At 36.6% G+C, this 14,265-nt stretch overlaps 1 pseudogene; it reads left to right on the top strand.

The window, feature by feature from the left end:
• Positions 1 to 11,490: 11,490 nt before the first annotated feature.
• LOC149007422 (3-ketoacyl-CoA synthase 11 pseudogene) lies at positions 11,491 to 13,263 on the top strand (annotated as a pseudogene).
• Positions 13,264 to 14,265: the final 1,002 nt, after the last annotated feature.

Raw genomic sequence — 14,265 nt, 5'->3', positions numbered from 1 at the left:
AAGCGGTCATGCTTAGTTTCTTTTGTTTATGTTTATGAAGACATTCTTTATAAGACCAAAGAGACCTTAGTTTAGTTTGATCTTTTCTTTTCTTTCTCTCTTTTGAGGATCAGCTGTAATCTTTCCTTTTTAGTTTTCAAGCTACATTTCCACTGTACTATGTGGAGTGATTTTCCGTGCACTCTACATTTTGATTGTTATATATTGGTATCATTATTTTTGCACTCTGATTATATTGTCATTCTCTCTTCTTATCTTGATCTCTTGTTTATATTATTACACATTGATTTTATCTTGTTTATGACTATGTTATTGTATATGTGGGAGGATGATTTCCTCGATACTTGTTCTTTGGGGCTGTGGATCACACAGTCGGGTATGCCAGGTAGGGTACTGGTTAGTTGGATGTGACAATCATGATTACTAAATGACATACCTAGGAAGTTTAGAATTGCATGGCTAGGTACCCCACATACTACTACCTTTAATTCAGTAGGGGAATTGAAGCCGGATGACCCGTGACGATGGTGACGTGACTCTATTTTATCCTACAGCGGTAACCAGTCCGTGTGGAGACTCAATGGTCCACTGTTGTTCATGCAATAGTAGGGCTGCATATGTTAGGCTTGAGCTCATAAACGTCCAAGGAGCGGACTAGGTGTCGTGAGGAGTCATGAGAGCATTCCGCCCCAACAATATGTGGATGACCATATGGTTAGGGAGTGGAGTCCAACAGTGGTAGCCAGTCCATGAGGATTCTCATTCCTAGGTTGCGAAGGATACGGAACCGAGTTGGTTAGTGCCATAGGGAAGTATCTGGACTTCATGTAGTGTGTTACCACTATGACTTGCATTGGATTAGAAACCCTGACAAGCGCCAGTACTCATTGTGAAATCCAGCCCAAACCTAGCCAGAACACCCTATCTGTTTTGGGTGAAGAAAAGTTAGTTTAATGTTTGACCTTGAAGTTGGACCTTAATAACAGTGTTGCTACCCTTTGAAAGCCTTAGGAAGTCATGTCAAACCTTTCCTTAGGGTAAATCCAAGGTCCCAAAGTGATGGAAGAAGTCTTTGTGGGCCCTCTCTATAGAAGACATGGTGTGTGACCCGAAACCCATGGATATTGTTGATGGTGCTCCCTACTTGGAAGCATTGTCAGTGTTTAGTGAGAAACTGCGCATCGAAGAGGGGTGAATTATTTGAAGTACCTAATGAACTCCCGTGCACAATCCGAAGGTATTTCTAGAAACTAGACTTCTTGATTGACTTGTAGGAGACAATCCTACTCAATTTGACCCCGTATAGCCCTCTGAATCCCTGTTCGAAGTTGCTGAACTGTGCATTGGTCGACTGGTTGGTCGATTGGGGCCAGTAGACCAATCAATCGACCAATGGTGTGTTAAATCCGAGAAAATCTTCGATTTAGGGTTTTTCACTCTCTATTTAACCCTACTTCGAGTTTCTTAGCTACGACTACCTCCTAAACACCCAGAGAACGTGGGAAGACCTTTCCAAAACTATTTTCGATGATTTCGAAGATTCCTATGCAGATCTGAAGCCTCTCATCTCTGATCTGACAATTCAAGGTTAGTATCTCTTATGAATTCTAAATCATTCTTTCTTCGATCTTGTTCTTGATTGAGATCAGGAAGAAGATGCTTCATTCTTGCAACCATCTATTCCATGATCTCATTCTATTCTTTGAGATCTATGATCATCATTGTGATCTTAACCCTAGCCAAATATTTTCTTGAAACCCTGACCCTTGTTTGATTTTTGGAAACCTTTGGTAACCTCCCATGCGAGGGAAACCTCATGGGTAATGTTTAGATTATTCTAAACTTGATTATTCAATGATTTTCTTGTTATATTTGGCCAAGCAATTTATTCCCTTTCATCCTGTGATCATAGCCTTTTCATGAGAGTCATAAGGTTGAAACCCTAGTTTCTTGGTTCAAATCAAGAACCCATCTCTTGACCTTGACTTGATGATTTTACCTTCCTATATAGTTCTAATACATTCTAGGAAGTTCCCCTTCGAATTTCGGATCAATCCGACTTCAAACGAAGAAGTTATGACCAATCTAGTTTCTGCAATTCCGTACTGACTCGGTTGGTCGATCATTGGGTCGATCGGGTCGATGAGACCAAGCACTCGACCAATGAAGGCAGTAGCTTCATTTTTTGCTCAGTTTGATTCATTTTCTCTCTGATCTTTTAGGTATCTTTCCTAATGTTATATCTATGATTGTTAGGGGTTTATTTGCTAAGTTTGGAGTTGCTCTCTTTGATCTTTGGATCATCTTCAGCTATAATCAAGGTAAGGACAGTTATTTCATAATAACATAGATCGCATACTCTCTGGTTTCTACTTTAAGAAACTCTGAGTTTATTTATTGTTCTTGTATTTTATACTTCTGATGTACTACTATAAGTACAGTAGCACTTCACTTATGTTTTCTTTTTCATTATTCAAGCTTATATGAATTGCTTATTACTATATTGTTTAATGATTTGATTATGCTTTTATATTCTCTTTCATATGATGAAGTGTTGATTGGATATGACATGACTGATCTGAGATTGTGTTTGATTAGGTATGTTTTGGGATTGAGAGGTGTCCTTTTGACACTTCTGTCCTTGGACATTATCGGAAATAGTATGGGATGTTTCCGGGGTTGCCCATTGACGCTTTCCCGAATCATTGATTGTCATACCTAGGACTGTCTAGTAGTGTTTGGCTAGGATGTCCCCGTTATATCAGACCCAAATCGGAAGGGTATTGAGATCGAACGACCCGTGGCAGCAATGGGGATTCATGGGCGCTCAAGACTGGTAACCAACCCGTGAGGGGACATGAGAGCTTCCCGTTTACCATATGTGGATAACCAATAGGGATTATGAGTCCATAGTCAGGGACTATTAGGACTCTAGTGGAAAGGATACCGGAAAGGATCGCCAGGGGCGAGGAATGGACGTATTTGGACTTGAGTTGATGTAACTAAGTAGATGACTTGCATTGGGCTAGGCTTAACCCTAACATGTTCCAGTACTTAGACCAATAGTGATGTGAGAGAGCGGTGACTTAACCCCCAGCCATGGAATGTCCCGAGGGATGCCAGACCCACTACCAAAGAAGTACGGTGCTATGACTTAAAGCATGTCTGCCAATAGAGACTAGCATATATAGAGTTTAGATGCATACATACATTATCTGATTCATATTGCACTGCATTTTGTTATGTTCTGTCGCATGTTATTTATGTTGTTATGAGTTAACTTGCCTTACTGGGTTTCTTTCGAAACTCACTCCTTTTGTACCATATCTTTTGTTAGACTTCTCTACAGGTTCGGATTACCTATGACGGTACGTATGAGGAAGCGCAAGGTGAAGAAGATGAAGAACAACCGACTGAAGATGCGAATTAGATTTCTGTTGTTTCTTCTAGACTTATCTTTTACTTTACTTGTATTAGCTTAGAGCATTACTTAGATTTCAATCTACCTTCCGCATATGTTGTGGAGTATATTTCCGCTATACTCTACAGTTGTCTTTGTTTGGTATCTTTTTATTCCGCACTCTGATATTCTTAGTGATCCTTCTGAGATCTTTTCTTGAATTTTATTATTAACTTATTAGAATACAATGATTGTTCTTGCTTTTGATTATGTTATTGTGCGAAATGGATATGATCGTTCCTAAACTTGATCTTTTGGGTTGTGGATCACTCCCCCGGGTAACCCAAATAGGGTATAGGCTGGGTGTATTTGGGCGGGATGTGACACTCATTGCCAATGGTCATGGTAAAAAAGTGTTGACTTAATCCCCAGCCATGGATGTCTGATGAGAACTTTACCCCTTTACCCAGGATCCCAACAGAGGTAACCATTCCGTGAGGGATCAAAGTGACTAGACCTACCGAGAGAAGGGCTAGTGTTATATCTTAAAGCATGCCAACTGTTTAAAGACTTGTATAGTTAGATCTTAGTAGTATTCATACTATTGCATATCATTCATATCATATATGCATTATTGATTGTGTTGACATATGGATGAGAAATGTGTTATCCTTACTCAGATCGTTAGAACTCATCCCTTTTTTTCTTTGTATGTTATAATAAGCTGCACATATGGTTTCACATCCTCGAAAATTGGAGAGAATTCGTATGACCGGATTATCTCATATGAAGATGATGTGGCACCGCCAGTGGAAGATGGAGATAACATGCACGAAGCCTCCTATGGATGCTTGGAGTGCGCTTATAGTACCCATTAATGGCCGAAGGAGGCAGATTGTCAGGCATTTTGAGGAGCGTATGGAGAAGAACTGGAGAACCCCCTTTCTTGCTATTCATGAAGCGCATTACTTAGCTTTAGAGAAAGAAATTGGAAAGAAACTTATTTAGTTTATTTGATTGCTTCCTCTGAACTCGTTATTCTTTTTGAACATTGATTCTTTCTTTGATTATTTTATTCGAGTATTTGGACTCTTGTAATTCTTTTATTAATTATTGAACTTGCTCTTGCTCTTAATTTATCTATACTTGCATTTATTATTATTGATGGGTAAGACCATGGATCATGTGGTAGATCACACCCACTGGTTGTCGAGCGGGTAACCGAGACCGGCGGGTGGGTGTGACAATTGTATTTATTGTATAATTTAAAAATTGTGCTCTTAATCTAATTATTTGGGCAAACAATCTCCAAATTGTGAGTTGATAATAAACATACATATGATCATCTTGTAGATGCATCTATTAAAACCATATAATATCTAATGGTCCACATGATAGTTGAATGGTTCTACATATATCACCCTGTATACGTTCCAAAAATGCAGGGGATTCAAATCCAACTTTAGTCTAGTAAGAAGTTTCCCTTGAGAACAAACAACATAAGAAAATTCATTAAAATGAAAAATCTTTTGGTTCTTCAATGGATGACCATATGAATTTTCAATAATTTTTCGCATCATATTAGACCCGGGATGGTCCAATTGATCATGCCAAATAATTAAGTTATTGGAATCAATATTCCTTTGATTCACCAAAGCATGTATTTCAACCATACAAATATTTGTGTAGTACAAACTGAAAGAAAAAGAAGGTAATTTTTCCAAAATATATTTTCTATCTGTCACTTTTGTAGTAATACAAAGATATTCGATTTTACCATCATATGTAGCCTTAATATGATAGCCATTTTGACGAATGTCTTTGAAACTTAATAAGTTTCGTTAAGACTTACTACAAAATAATACATCATTGATTACCAATTTGGTTCCCTTAAATAATAATAACTTAGCTCTTCCGGATCCTTCAATCAATTTTGTACTATCAGTTATTATATGAACTTTGGCTTCCTCCATCTTCAAATAAGAGAAATATTTTTTTATCTCTTAGTATAGTATGCATCGTAGCACTATTTGCGAGACAAATATCATCTTCACTGATCTTAGATCCAATTGAAAATTGAGAAATATCCATATTCTTTATTAAAATAAAACGGAATACATCAAAAGATATGTAAAAAATCATAAAGAAAGATTCAATTTTATTCAAACCCAAATAACATAACCAAATCCTCAAATATTGTCTTCAAAGAAATCTGCAGCATCTAGATATGTAATGTCTATGAGACCATCAAAATCATATTCTTTATAATAAAAATTTGTTTCAATACCATTTTTTGGAAAGTCAAATTCGTCTCCACATTATTTTCCTTCTTTTATTTTTTTATTTTTTATTGAAACTTGATAAATCTTTATAAAATATTCTGAAGTACGACAAACACACAACCAATGGTCTTTCATTCCACATCGGTAACAAACATTATCTTTATTCTTTGAAGAGTTACTTTGAGAATCCTGACGTTTCTCTTGTTTATTTCCATCATGAGGATGATAATTATTCTGTCTTTTTCCTCGTCCATGTCCACGCCCACGGTTATAATTTTGTTTTTTTTCATGGTTATCATGAATTGCTACATTCACTTCAGGGAATGGAGCAAAACCAGTAGGACAGGCTTCATGATTTTTCATTTATAATTTATTATTTTGCTTAGCCACAAGGAGGCATAAAATCAATTCATAATATATTTTTTAAAACTCTTTTCACAATATTGTTGTTGTAACAGATTTTTGAAGCATGATAAGTTGAAAAGGTTTTTTTTAATGAGTCCTCATTAGTAATATTTTCTCCACATAATTTTAATCGATAACTAATTTTAAAAACTGTAGAATTGTACTTTCTTACAGTTTTAAAATCTTATAACCTCAAGTGCATTCATTTATAGCGAGTTTTAAGTAGAATTATCATCTTTTGATGATCATACATTTCTCTTAAATTAATTCACAACTTAAGTAGATCTTTCACAGTCAAATATTATGCTTTCAATCCTTCCTGGAGATGATGGTGAAGGAAAATCATGGCATTTGTCTTGTCTTGATTGGATACTTCTTTTTCTTTTATAATTGCATTTCCAAGACCTTTGGCATCAAGGTGGATCTCAGCATCAAGAACTCATGACAAACAATTCTTGCACGTTATAACAAGGGCCACAAATTCCAATTTCGTAGGATTTGACATGATGTAAGCTAATGTAAAAGATGACTAAAAGATAAAACTAAATTTCATGTAAACATTAAATAATATGTGCATCTTCTAATATTTGAAATAATGAAGAATATTTGAACTTAAAAACTAATATGAAAATTTACCTTAAAACACAATTATTGGAGCGAAATCGTATACAATTACTTCAATAGAGTTGTGCTCAAAACACAATTACTTCAAGTTGATTCGTGCTAATAATGTGTTATAAAATAAATAAAATATATTAGAGATAAAGAAGAAAACTAGAACGAGATCAATCAAACTCTCTATTGAATTGAATGCATTACATATTTATAGTAGAAGTAACATATTTTTTGATATGGAAATATCAGAGTCTACAAAGAAATACAATATATGATTCTTTCACACAATAATATGTTCTTGATATGGAAGGATAGATTGCTGCCCAAGAGATGGTGCATAGAATGAAAATATTGACTGCCAACATTGTGTGTTGAGATGACTTTGATCTTCAATTAAGATGGGAATGTAAATCACCAAGATTGCATGCGGAGGTGGTTGAGATCTTCAATGGAAGTATTATTTCTTTGGGGGTGATGGACATCCAAAATCAATATTATTTATAACATTACTTTTTTTTTAAGTTTTTCTCCACAATTTTAGGCCCTATTCTTTATTTTAATATATTTTTTATAATTTACCTATAATTGTACTATCTATAGTTTAGTCCTCCTATTAATTTACCTAAATTTTTAATGTGGACCCCATGTTTGGATATAATAAAATAATTTAGAGGTAGGACCCACAATGAGTCCCATATTGGCCCACCAATATGTATGGTGAAAAGACATTAGTGCTTGTTCGATGGAGAGGTGATATAGACTCATTATTCGGCCATCCCAATGTTTAATCCTGGTTTAACTCATGTTGTTTTACTTTCCGATTGCCTCACAGCCGTGAAGGCGCATAACAGGCAAGACCAATCTCTTGATTGGCCAAGCCATGGCTTAGTTCAACATATATTGAGGTTGTCTAGATTTTTTTCTTATGTCAGATTTTGTTTTATTAGTAGGTCTTGCAATGTTTGGGCATACTATCTCATTTGTGGCTCTAAATTGTTTAAGTTGAGCAGGCAGTGGAGGCAGACCCCTCTTGGGTTCTTTATGTACTCTTCTTCTTTAACCTCGAGGATTACGCTAGTGAGTCTAATATAATTTTCTATTTGACCAAGAAAAAGAAGAAGAAGAAGAAGAAGAAGTTTGCAATAGTATTCTAAACCCAAAAAAAAAAAAAAAAAAAAAGGGTAATTTTCATGTGGACCCCCTGAGATTTGGTCTATGTCATTTTTAGTCCAAAAAAACTGAGACTTAGCATCTACCTCCCATGTACTATAAAAAAATCAATTTAAGAACAAATTATCACTTCTATGACGAATTTGCCCTTATTCTTTTCTTATTACTTTAAATTTTTTATTTTTACATTTTATGGGATTAAAGTTTATTAATTTATAAAATTAGACTCCATTCCCAAATCCCTAGTTCTACCAATTCTAAATCTTTATTTTTCAAATCCTAGTCGAAGATTAGGAAATGAACGTTAATGGGTGAAACGTAGTCTCGAAGTCGTGAGCAAATCTTTATTACAAGAATGTGCAAGATTTTCTAAATTGTACAATCAAGAGTACAGAATATTTACGTGATTCCACTACCCTTTACTTGGTTCCAAGCAAATGGAAGCTACCAGCAATGTTTACAATGAAAAATCCATACAAGAAGATTCTGGATTTTTGTTTGCTCAGAGCTTGGCCTGCTTTAGGAAAACATCGGGATGGAACTTTTGGGCAGCTGTGCTTTAATCTTCATGATTCCTTTGCATTCCATCCAGAAAACGAAATTAGAAATCAATGAACAAAAGACTACTTCACAAATAAACATTGCAATTGAGAAGCTTGTGTAAGATTATACCTCATGAAAGCCACTTGGGGTTTCATCTTTCCTGTCGCAATCTTGATGAAATCGGCATCTTTGAAGGAAAACGTAGCATCAGGTTTGCCTTCGTAAGGACCTGAATTCCGAGTACGAAACCATCAAATGTAAAAATCTCAAACGATTGCTAACCTCTAGTGACCTCTCCTTTTTTGAGGTTAATGATATAGATTTCCTCATCAGTTCCAATTTCTGAAATAAAGAACGAAATTAGAACTAGGGCTTCAGAAGATAAAAGAGCAAAGGAGGAATGATGACCTTGGGGCGATGTTGATCTGATATAACCAGGGATTTGGGAAAATAAGGATTTTGAATTGGTAGAACCAGGGGTTTGGGAATAGGGCAATGAAGAAGGGTCTGATTTTGTAAATTAATAAACTTAGGGGTGTCAACGGTGCGGTTTGGAGCGGTTTCGGGCCGGGCCTAACAGTTTCGGGCTGAAAAACCCCCAGCCCAAACCAGCCCATTTAAAAGATAACGGTTTCGGTGCGGTTTGGGTTCGGGTTGACTAACGGTTTGGCCTAATGGTTTGGATTTGGTTTGACTAACGGTTTGGACTAAATTAAAAATTAATATTGAAATTTATTTTTATTTTTTCCTCAACTCCAAATCCTAGTTTCTCTCACACAAAACTACAAAAGATAGAGGATGAAGACTCCAAGTAGATCCAACAATAAGTGATGGCATTAGTTTGATCCAAACCACCCTCCACCCTCAAAAAATAAAGAGTTTAAATTTTTCTATCATGTGTAGACGGTGAAACAACGATTAAGATTAAGACTTAAGAGTTAAGAGTTATCAATTAAGACTTTTAAATTTTAAAATAATAAAACTAAATGAAATTTGAAAATTAAAAAGTTATCGATTAAGATTAAAACTTAAGAGTTAAGAGTTATCAATTAAGACTTTTAAATTTTAAAATAATAAAACTAAATGAAATTTGAAAATTAAAAAGTTAATGATTAAGATTAAGACTTAAGAGTTAAGAGTTATCAATCAAGACTTTTAAATTTTAAAATAATAAAACTAAATGAAATTTGAAAATTAAAAAGTTAAAAAGTTAAAACTTCAAATTTAAACCGTTAAACGTGTTAACAGTTAACACTCAACTATCAACTACTCAAATTCGAGTCTCAACTTCTCAAACACCGAAATTCATGGATCATTAATTACATTTAAACAATACAAAAAAATTTTTAATTATATTTAATATTTTAATTTTATTTATGTAAAAGACTAACGGGCTGACGGGGCCGCACACGGGCTGGGCGGGCCAGCCCGAAACCGTTCGTGGGCTGAGGACCCTCAGCCCAATTACGGCCCATTAAGGATCGGTTTGGGCCGATTCGGGCTATAACAGGCCGGTTCGGTCTGGTTTTAATGGTTCTGGTTGAAAATTGACACCCCTAAATAAACTCTAATCCCTTTAAATATAAAAATTAAAAAAATTAAATTAAAAGAAAAAAAAAGGGGGCAAATTAGTCATAGAAGTGATAAGTTATCCTTAAATTGATTTTTTCTATGGTTTAGGGGAGACAGATACAAAGTTTCAGTTTTTTTGGACTAAAAATGACATAGACAGGAGGTCCAGATGAAAATTACCTAAAAAAAAAAGGAGAAGAAGATTGCAATAAAAAAAAAAGGAGAAGAAGATTGCAAGAGTATTCTCACTCAATTATTAAGTTCTTGGTGAACACATTTTCACTTGAACACTCTTCTTCTTCTTCTTCTCTATTTTTTTTTTTTTTTTTTCATTTTTTAGAGTTATTTTACATGTGGGCTCCTTTAGTATATCATAAACTAACGTTCGGTCCCCTCAATGAAACATATTATGTGAGGGTCCCAAGTAGACTTATATTATTGCCGCTATTAAGTATATTCAAATTTTAAATGCGAAGGGACCAAAATGTCCTTTAGGTTATTTAATATATTACATTAATATATCGTTTTAAAAAAAAAGATAATTGATCATTAAGCGTTAATTATAAGATTAAAAAATATATAAATCTAAAAAAGAAGAAGAAATATGAAAATATAATGTATTAAATAACTTGAAGAGGATTTTGGTCCCTCCATATTTGAAATTCAAATATATTTAACAGCTACTAACGTTATAACTCACACGCTTTAATATATTAAACTAATATGATTAAATATTAGTTTATGATCTGGTAAGAAAACTCACATAAAATAAAATTTCCGGAAAACACGATGAATTTTTTTAGTATTTTTTTGGTATAGGAAAACACGATGGTTGACAACAGTAGTATTTGCACATGCACAAGTTAATGTCTTGACGAACGTCGGATTACCTGTTTGGTTCAAATGATCAAAGTTAACCACGTGCCGCTAGCTCTAGTGAAACACGCTATAGCCGACTTGGTGTCTGTAGCTTACAACTTACAATGCATATGGCTCTGTGTCACCAACTCTGTTTTCTTCCAATGCATATAAATGCAGGCCTTCTGCTTCACACTTTGCAAACAAATTTAACACCATCGGAGTTCGAAGCAGGCCCTTGATCTCCCTCTGTCCTCCTCCGTTCTCTCCCTCTTCCTCTCCCTCTCCCTCGTTTCCTCCCTCAGGACCAGAGGAAGCGAAGCTGAAAACGAATTCGTGAATTCACAAGGTTAGTGTCCCTATCCCTCAAAACAATTTTCTGTTCATTTTTCTCTAATGGGTTCATAAGACCTTCGTATTTCTACATCTCATGGTGATATTGTTCTGCACATTTTTTTGCAGTTTCTTTACTTCTCAGTTAATTGACGAGTTTCCAACTGAGGGAAAACTTGAAATCTCTTATCCATTCGTTTGGGGTCGTCAACCTACAGAACTCCTCCCAGAGATCTCCTGGGGAAAACCCAAATCCGGTTTCACAATTCAAGAGTTTTCTCCTCACCGTCAGGCGTCAACCCAATTTCTTAAATTACTGTAATTACTAGCCATTTTCGTTTTCTATAGAACTCCACCCTTGATCACCAAAGCTACGCATTTCTTTTAGAGCTCCAACAAAATGACGGAACCAACAGCAAAAACACCTTCAATAACATCATTATCTTCTCCGAGGCTTCCTGATTTCAAACAATCCATTAAACTTAAGTATGTAAAGCTTGGCTACCACTACCTCATCACTCATGGAATGTATCTCTTCTTAACCCCTCTTGTGGCTGCTGTAGCAGCCCAGCTCTCCACATTCACAATGAAGGACCTCCTTCATCTCTGGAACCATCATCTTCAGTTCAACGTAGTTTATGTTATCCTCTGCTCCATCTTGCTTGCTTTCCTCTCTACTCTCTTCTTCCTCACCCGACCTCGACCTGTTTATCTTGTGAGTTTCTCTTGCTACATGCCAGAAGATGCTAGGAAATGCACAAGGCAGATCTTTATGGAGCGAACGGTGTTGGCAGGCACGTTTACTGAGGAGAACCTTGAGTTCCAGAAGAAGATTCTTGAGAGATCAGGTCTCGGTGAGTCAACCTACGTACCTGAGGCTGCTATCAGCGTTCCCCCAAATCCATGCATGGCTGAGGCTAGAAAAGAAGCAGAGATGGTAATGTTTGGTGCCCTCGATGAGCTCTTTGCCAAGACGAAGCTGAATCCCAAGGACATTGGTATCTTGATTGTCAATTGTAGCTTATTTAATCCAACTCCTTCTCTGTCTGCCATGGTAGTCAACCATTACAAGCTCAGGGGTAACATAAAAAGCTACAATCTTGGTGGGATGGGTTGCAGTGCTGGTTTGATATCTATTGACCTTGCAAAAGATCTTCTTCAAGTTCATCCAAATTCCTATGCCTTGGTAATCAGCACGGAAAACCTCACATTAAACCGGTATTTCGGCAATGACCGATCGATGCTTGTTACAAATTGCTTGTTTCGAATGGGTGGAGCTGCAATCTTGCTCTCAAACAAGAGATCTGACCGAAGAAGATCCAAATACCAATTGGTCCATACAGTCCGAACACACAAAGGTGCAGATGATAAGTGCTTCTCCTGTGTTACCCAGGAAGAGGATTCAACTGGGAGAAATATTGGTGTTTCTCTGTCAAAGGATCTCATGGCTGTTGCAGGGGATGCTCTGAAGACTAACATCACCACACTAGGCCCACTTGTTCTTCCAATGTCTGAACAGTTGCTCTTCTTTGGAACACTGGTTGGAAGGAAACTTCTCAAGATGAAAATCAAACCTTACATTCCAGATTTTAAATTGGCATTCGAGCATTTCTGCATACATGCAGGAGGAAGAGCAGTATTGGATGAATTAGAGAAAAACTTGCAGCTCTCTGATTGGCATATGGAGCCATCTAGGATGACCCTATACCGATTTGGTAACACCTCTAGCAGTTCTCTTTGGTATGAACTGGCTTATTCAGAGGCCAAGGGAAGGATTAGAAAAGGAGATAGAACATGGCAGATAGCTTTTGGTTCAGGGTTCAAGTGTAACAGTGCAGTGTGGAAGGCTCTGAAGACAATAAACCCGGCAAAGGAGAAAAATCCATGGATGGATGAGATAGATCAGTTCCCTGTGATTGTCCCGAAAGTTGCCTGTATCTAGAAAGCCAATTTGTTTTACGGTTGCAGATGTTTCAGTGACGAAGTCCCTCCCCGCACTCCCTAAAATTGGTTGTGTACTACATAGCCAGCTTTTATTTTATTTTTATGAAAGAGAAATATATTACTTTAATAAAATCCACAACTACAGAGGTCTAATATGAAGTTCTATATTTACGTATTCCTTTCTGGACCTTGCTAGGGAGCGGCGCTGCTCCGAGCAGCTGATCGCCTAGTTAGTTTTGATTTTGAGCTCTTCCTGGCAGTTCGCTTCGATGTTAGAGTTAGTTTTTTTTTTTTTTTTGGGTAGGAAAGATTTTCATTCAAAACTAGGAGAAAGCCCAGAGAAAGAGATCATGCAACTATGGGGAGGAGAGTGGTCATTCATTCTGAGATGATAAAATGATAAGGTAAGAGCCTTCTTGCCTAGAAAGTGGGTAAGCCCATTACAATTCCTAGAAAGAAAAGAAAAGAAAAGTTACATTTTTGGAATTTATCAGTGAAGAGTCCAATAGAAATAGAATGCCAACCAAAATAAACTGCATGCATATTAGGATTGTGGTCATTAAGGATATTGATCAATTATTCACAATCTAAAATATGCATATCTCCTAATCCCTTGATGATGGCACTCAACTCAGGTAGCACGGATTGCACAGGCTTCACCTATTAAGGCCTCATTAAAATCCATGGGCTCTGAAATGAGATTGCATGGTTGCTTCAAATGATTGAGGATGGCAAAGCCCACAATCCCTTATGGGTATCACATGGAAGCGCAGCATCACAATACACTTCGATACCATTGAGACGTTGGGCTTCGGGTGAGAGGGTGTGGTATCATTTTGGCCACTGTGCTTACATTCATTCCAGTATTCCGCCCACGCTCAGCTTACCATTTTCAATAACCTCTTCTGGTTGCCAAATACATCTCCCAAAAATTTGATCATTTCTAGCTTTCCAGATGTACCAACATAAGTAGATGCATAAGCTCACCACCATTTCCTTCTTTTCTTTCTTCGACATAATGTCCATGCTACACAATGATTCCAACCAATCCACCACTGTTGGGGAGGGGGAGGGGTGAGTTGAAGGAACCAAATAGGAGAGAGGGCTTCCAAACCACATAGCCTTAGCAAATCTACAACCCAA

Source organism: Hakea prostrata, chromosome 8 (assembly GCF_041222555.1).
Source record: "Hakea prostrata isolate BN-2017 chromosome 8, UWA_Hpros_2, whole genome shotgun sequence".
NCBI lineage: Eukaryota > Viridiplantae > Streptophyta > Magnoliopsida > Proteales > Proteaceae > Hakea > Hakea prostrata.
Note: the sequence above shows the minus strand (reverse complement) of the source record. Positions and strands in the feature narration are given on the sequence as shown.